This window comes from Chenopodium quinoa, unplaced genomic scaffold (assembly GCF_001683475.1).
Source record: "Chenopodium quinoa cultivar QQ74 unplaced genomic scaffold, ASM168347v1, whole genome shotgun sequence".
Lineage (NCBI taxonomy): Eukaryota > Viridiplantae > Streptophyta > Magnoliopsida > Caryophyllales > Amaranthaceae > Chenopodium > Chenopodium quinoa.
Window position 1 is genome coordinate 2,824,706 of NW_018742287.1, and position 7,779 is coordinate 2,832,484.

Genomic DNA, 7,779 nt, shown 5'->3' on the forward strand with positions numbered 1-7,779 from the left:
GAATCCAACAAAATTACACATGACTATATTATCTCTTATAGATTAAGAGTATTTTATGGTCAAAACTATTAAAGTTTGACTCATATATTTGCAACGGGGCAAAAAATTAGGGAACAGAGGAAGCTGAGTACATAAGAATGGCAATACTTTATAGACTTCCAAATCCCTACCCTAGATACCTCCTAGTTTTAAATGCTTCTAAACTCTTCTTGTGGAGGTTTATATACTTTTGCTCTAGAATGCTCCCACTTTTAAGAGAGCTTACGTACAAGAAGGTTTTATAAAATATCTATTTTAATTGATGATGATGAAACAGGTCATGATAAAATTGCTAATGTAGTCACCAATAAATGGCTTTCCAAAAATACCCGATGATTGAAAAGTACAACTCCTCTGAATTGGTTTAAAACTCTAAAGAAATGCTAGTTATTATCTCTCAAATTACCCCATATGAAGCTCCAAGCAATTCAAATCTAGTTCAAATCCAAATTAAGCCCAGTCCAAACTCAATTTAAGCCCTTAAATATACCTTAGTAGGTCCAACAAAACTCAAAACCCCATTAAAATAGGCCAATTTCGTTCAAAATCCTAAATCGAAGCCCTAAGTTAAATGCTGCATTTATAAAAAAAGTTAGGTCAAGCGTACCACACTCGCACTTGCGCATAGTGCTCAAAATACCTGTTGAATAATAAATACAACGCAAACGGACTACATTACAAAGTTGGTGGGTACGATGAAACCAGTTCATTATGCTAGTATGCAAAGTAGCATGCTAGTGGCCATCGTGGTGCAATGGCTTCAATAGAAACACAAGGTTTATCGATTTTGTTGCAATCCTCATTCCTTCGTTGTTGCCTATATAAATAAACCTCAAGCCTTGATTTTAACCACGAATAAGCAACACAATAACAAAATAGTATTTCTAGCCATAAACCCTTCTTAGACATCCTAAACGCTCCCTTTTCAAGTCAATTCAAGCATTGTTAAAGTCTAATTTAACTCAACTAATTTCAATGAAGGCATATCAAGGTTCATTTAAAGTTCAAATCCATATAAAAGACAGTAAAAGGTACAATTCTTGATAATACTTTAATATAAATGAAAAATTTGTCATTTACTACCCCATAATTGTGCCATTTGAAAATTAGTACCCATAAAAAAAAACTCTCAATTAATTTCCTCCTTATATAACCCTCCCCCCTAACATTTTTTCCCCAAACGTCAATTGAAGAAATTCCCATGCGAAGATTTTATCGGGCAACAAAATAATCTCAAAGGAAGATTCCGAAGCTTAATTCGTCTAAGATAATCTGTAATTGCATAATTGATGTTAATTTGGAAGATGTAATGAACGATATAAGTGTTTCTCAATTCCCGAGTTTGACTGTTAGAGTTTGACTGTCAATAAGTAGATGATTTATAAAATCCATCCGAGCACGACCATGCATTTTCACAGTCTCGCTCTTCAAGAGGCCTTGTAAACAACAAAGATATATTCCCTATTGTTAATAGGGGGACATTCCCAGTGTTGAACCATAAACTTCCCTTACTAAGAGGACCTAGTCGCCTGAGTGTTGTCGTTATAATCCTCATTTACGACAGACGTTTGACAACATCAAAACGACTAGTACTCAAACAAGAGAACTTGCAATACTCATGGTCGAGGAAAAAGGTTCGCATAGCTATTGATTAGGGGATTTTGCTCCCACCAATCGAAATGCGCCACGTGGGCCAATCAGGCCCTGCCAAGTGTCCCCCAGTTGGACCTCTCAGGGCTTGCCACGTGGCACACGCTTATTCGTCCACCCTGGACTTATTATGTCATGACACGTGGCATACTCCATGCCTAATGGAGAAGCCGGTCACCTAGGCCCAACTTCCGAGGGAAGCCCAATCAGCCCAAGGTTAACCTAAACCTAGATTGGCACGTTTCCCGAGGTTATAAATACCTCCCTTAATCCTCATTAAGGGAGGGGACGCGAACAACGCAGATTACACACATTAAACACTCTCACCTAGAGAGATCCAATCACTTTAATTTCCGCATTAATTACTCCTTAATCAAGTACTAACTTGACCGTCGGAGGCGGATCTCCAACCATCCGGAGCATCCGTTTGTTTTGCAGGTACAGGCGTCCGGTTCCAGTCTCGGAATTGTAACTCTCCCGCAGGACATCAGAAAACCCCGAAACATTTTGGCGCCGTCTGTGGGGAGAGTACTTCTGAGATGGCACCCACGTTTGTACCGGATCCTGAAGAGAGACGTCCCCTGGACGATCCTCCGACTAATGGGTCTGCTCCCATCACAAGGAACGAACTCATGACCTTCATGAGGGACTTCAAGGGAGAAATTCAAGAGTTGATCAACAAGAAGTCGTCTGCTCTTGATTTCACAAAATACCGTTTTCCTACTCCAGGAAATAGGAAACCAGTTCGTCATATTCAGGCGGACGGGTCGAGGAAAACATACACAGACGCTCGGCTACTGCTAGAGCAGAAGAAGAGTGACCGATTGTCAGAGTCGGCCTCTACTTCATACTTCCAAGACAGTCTGCGAAATACCTCGATGAGGCATACTCAGTCGTATCATGGTTAAGGAGATCTCATCAGTAGCAAATGTCTGTCGAAACTAAAATATCAGACTGATTGCATACATCCGGCATCCCACCCTTTAGTAGGGTTTGGAGGAGGAGTCGTCCACCCAGTGGGACGAGTGGATTTACCCATCCGCCTGGGCGAAAAAGGGGAAGGACGACACATGGTAGTCCAGTTCCTGGTAGTAGAAGAACTCTCGGCCTACAACATGATTCTGGGACGACCAACCCTGAATAATTCCAAGGCTGTTATAATCCCATCTCTTATGTTGCTCAAGTTTGAGAGGGATAATGGAACAGTCGGGTCCCTAAGGGGAGATCAGAGGATGGCCCGAGAGTGCTATCTCTCGGATGTCAAGCCCACTGTTATGGCCACTGGGTCGAGCGGTGGAAAAATAGACCTTGACAATGTCAAGGAGAGTGCGCCTGTTCAAGAAGCAGGCGGCAAGAAGAGAAAGGAATCCCAGACAGGGGCCGCAAGAAAAGACAGAAAATAGCAATCATTGGTAGAGGAGCGGTCGGATGAATTCCGCCCTCAGCCGGCTGGTGAGCATACGGACCTGATCTTAGATAACTCGCGTTCTGACAGAGCAATCAAGGTTGGGACGACTGCTCTAAGGGACCTGGGTGACGACTTTCACAAACTATTGAAAGAATACAAGGACATCTTTGCATTCGAAGTCCATGAAATGCCAGGCATTAGTCCTGATCTGGCGGTACATAAACTGGCCGTGGATCCGAAAAAGAAGCCGTACGGCAGAAGAAGCGGAACCATGGCGAAGAAAGAAGTCAGGCGGCAGCCGCCGAAGTTAAAAAATTACTTGATGCAGGGTTCATTCGGCAATGTTACTTCCCAGACTGGGTTGCAAATGTGGTGCTTGTTAAAAAGCCGAATGGCACCTGGCGAATGTGTGTAGACTACACAGACTTAAATAAGGCGTGCCCCAAAGACAGTTACCCTCTTCCTAAAATTGATAACCTGGTCGACTCAACAGCCGGCCATGCTTTGATGAGCTTTATGGACGCCTACTCTGGTTTCCATCAAATTCCTTTATGGAAGAAAGATCAGGAGAAGACGACCTTCGTCACTGATCAGGGGTTATACTGTTACACAGTCATGCCGTTTGGTCTTAAGAATGCCCCGACCACTTTCCAGCGAATGATAAACACTGTGTTCTTTGATCAGATTGGGAGAAATGTTGAGGCATATATTGATGATATGATTGTCAAGTCTAAACTTCAGAAAGATCATCTGTCGGACCTCCGAGAAACTTTCGCCACACTCAGGCGGCACCATGTCATGCTCAATCCCAGGAAATGTTTCTTTGGAGTTGAGTCTGGGAAATTCCTCGGATTCCTTATCAATCAGAGAGGAATAAAGGCGAACCCTGAGAAGGTGCAGGCGGTCATCGACATGCAGTCGCCTCGTACCATCCAAGAGGTTCAGAAGTTAACAGGTTGTCTGGCGGCCTTGGGAAGATTTCTAAGCCGATCAGGCGACAAATGCCTATACTTTTTCCAGGCAATTAAGAAAAAGGCAAGGTTTGAATGGGGGCCGGATGCTGAGGCGGCCTTCCAGAAATTGAAAGTTCACTTGCATTCCTTGCCGAGGCTGGTCAGCCCTTTGCCCAAAGAAGTACTCTACATGTACCTGGCCGTCTCTGATCATGCGTTAAGCGCTGTTCTCCTTGCTGAAAGAGACGGCTGTCAGCTCCCGGTCTACTTTGTCAGTCACGTACTGAAAAATGCCGAGTTGAGGTATCCCTAAGTGGAGAAATTTGGTCTTGCACTCTTCATGGCTGTTAAAAAATTGAAGCCCTACTTTTTGGCACATGCAGTCGTCGTGTATACAGACCAACCTATCAAGCGGCCACTGACCATCATGGAGTCGTCGGGCCGAATGATCAAATGGGCCATAGAAATACAGAGCCTCGAAGTTACCTTCGAGCCTAGAAAAGCAGTGAAGGGGCAAGCCTTTGCTGACTTTATTGTTGAGATGACTCGTCCTCCTGACTCTCAAGTTCCAGACCAAGTCTGGAAGGTATATGTGGATGGAAGCTCTACTTCAAATGGTTGTGGAGCAGGCGTCATATGTCAGTCGCCAGAGGGCGACAGGTACGAGTATGCTCTACGCTTCAGTTTTCAGGCCTCAAACAATGAGGCAGAATATGAAGCTTTACTAGTCGGAATCCGCATGTGCAAGGCGACAGGGGCAAGAAAAATAGACGCCTGTTCCGATTCACAATTGATAGTGAGTCAGTACAATGGCGAATACGAAGCAACCCATCCGGCCATGATCAAGTATTTACAGGCGGTCCGACAAGCAGTCGGCTCCCTTGAGGATTTCCATCTGACCCAAGTGCCGAGATCAGAAAACAACCAGGCGGATGCACTTTCAAAATTAGCATCATCCGCCTCCTGTGATACTCCTCGAACTGTTTTTTGGGAAGTAATGGAGAAGAGAAGCATCGAGGAAGACCCTATTGGAATCCTAGACAGAAGCTCAACCTGGATGGATCCAATCAGGGCATATCTGACAAACGGTACCCTGCCGGATGATCATCAACAGGCGACAGCACTGAAAAAACGAGCAACCAGTTTTGAAATAATAAAGGGAGAACTTCACAAAAGGGGGTACCTTCAACCCTTCTTAAAGTGTGTTACTCCAGAAAAGGGACGAGAGATATTAGACGATCTTCACTCTGGTTACTGTGCTTCCCATATAGGCGGTAGGACGCTTGCTCAACGGGCAAGGCGGCAGGGCTACTTTTGGCCTACTTTAGAAGAAGATGCAATGGAGATGGTGAAAAAATGTGACAAGTGCCAAAGGTTTGGCAAGCTAATTCACCGTCCGGCTACTGACCTCACTACCATTCATAGCCCACTACCGTTTGCTAAGTGGGGCATGGATATTCTGGGTCCATATACGACTGCTACAGGCGGAAGGAGGTACATACTTGTTGCCGTCGACTACTTCACTAAATGGGTAGAGGCGGAGGCTGTAAAGGGAATCAAGACGAAGGATGTAATTTCATTCATTTGGAAAAATGTCATCACTTGGTTCGGGGTTCCCATGTCTATGGTGTTTGATAATGGTCCCCAATTTGAGACGCCTGTTCTCAAAAGCTGGTTGGGTGACCAAGGAATTGCACACTACTTTGCATCTGTTGGCCGTCCACAAGCAAACGACCAGGTAGAAGCCTTTAATAAAATCATCTCAGACGGTCTCAAGAAAAAGATTGAACGAGCAGGCGGCCTATGGGCGGAAGAATTACCACATGTTCTCTGGGCCATTAGGACGACTGAAAAAGGGGCGACTGGAGAAACTCCATTCCTCCTAACTTATGGTGCGGAAGCTGTTCTTCCAATAGAACACTACGAGCCGACTCTTCGAGTAATGCTATATGACGAAGAGGCAAACTGGGAAGCCATGCGCCTGGCATTAGACTCACTTCCTGAAAGGAGGGGCAATGCTGTCTTGCGCCATGAAATTTACCGCCTGAGAATGACTAGATCATACAATAAAAAAGTACACAGGCGTCCACTCAAAGTGGGGGACTTTGTACTTAGAAAAATGGAAGCAGTTGGAAGGGCTAATGAGTCTGGAAAACTAACTCCCAACTGGGAAGGACCCTACCGAATCTGTGAAGAGGTCAGGGACGATACCTACCGTCTGGAAACACCAGACGGCCAACCGTTGCCTCGAACTTGGAATGCAGATAATCTTAAGAAATATTTCTTTTGAATGATATAAATAGTCAAGGGCTACTTAATAAAAGTTTGCATACTTAATATTCAATTATGTACTAAGGGGGGCACGCCTACTAACAAACAGTCGGCTACTCTCCATACTCAGTTTTCATTTTTACTTAAGAGGGGCATGCCTACTGACAACCAGTCGGCTACTCTCCATGTTTAATTTTTATTCTTACTTAAGAGGGGCAGGCCACCTATACATTTACAGTCGCCTACTCTCCATTGAGTATTTCACTTTATCATCAAAGGGGCATGCCGTCTGTACCTTTACAGTCGGCTACTCTCCATTGAGTATTTTACTCTATCTTCAAAGCATGCCGTCTGTACCTTTACAGTCGGCTACTCTCCATTGAATATTTTACTCTATCACCATAGGGGCATGCCGTCTGGATATATAGTCGACTACTCTCCATAGAAGAGGGCCGACTGGTTCCAAAGCACAAAGCCACCCCCCTTATACTTAGCTAAAAATGATCAGGGCCTGGCCGACCCTGTGCCTAAACAGGCGGCTACCCTCCTCTTACTTAGCACATACGTTCACCAAGAACTAACCAAGGCCACAAGCCGAATGATCAGTCCAGGCGCCAAGCCAACTGATCCAATCTTTAAACTAATACGACCTGTCCCAACATCATAGCAGGCGTCCGGCGGCATCCCTCCGGATGAAATTCGTCGCAGAGAGCAGCTCCCTTTTGGGTGGAACATTGCTCTATAAACTAATTACACGGCACCTATACGACTGTCCCCAAGGGCAACCACGTAGCCGTTTTTGAGACAAGGATAACTCTATCACTAACCAAACCAGTGGTAGCAGTTGACATCTGAGTCAGATGACCGCCTGTATTACTTGGGATAAATGTAGGGGGTACCTCTTGAGTTAATAGCCAACAAACATTGGCGAATCAAAAGATTCAGCCGGCCTCCGCCGCCTGGTACCTTTACTACTCAAGCAGGAGTGACAGCGACTGAGTAACACCAAAGTTAACTCATAGTCACTCTCTCAAACTTAGTATGGAGCCTAAAAGGTATGAGTCGTCCGCCTGTTTTTAGAAAACAGGGGCTCTCAACCACTACTCCTGCTAGGTTAACAACCTATGAGTTAAAAGCCAACAAACATTGGCGAATAAAGGGGAACAACCGGTACCCACCGCTTGATACCTCTACTACTCAGTTACTTGGTCACTCCTTAAAAATTTAGTATGAAACTAAAAAGGTGTTCATACAGCACCTGTTCACACTAGATTAAATGTGGCGGAGAACAGTAGGCCTAGACGACCTAAAGTCTCTAGCCTAAAAGCATGACAAGTAGGAAACCACTTTCCTACTTGGTTAATTTTACAAATGACAGGACCGCCTGCCTAAAGGGGATCCAGTCTTTAAAATGTTTCGAATACCGATTGGATAAATGGCCGACTAATCGTCTAGCCT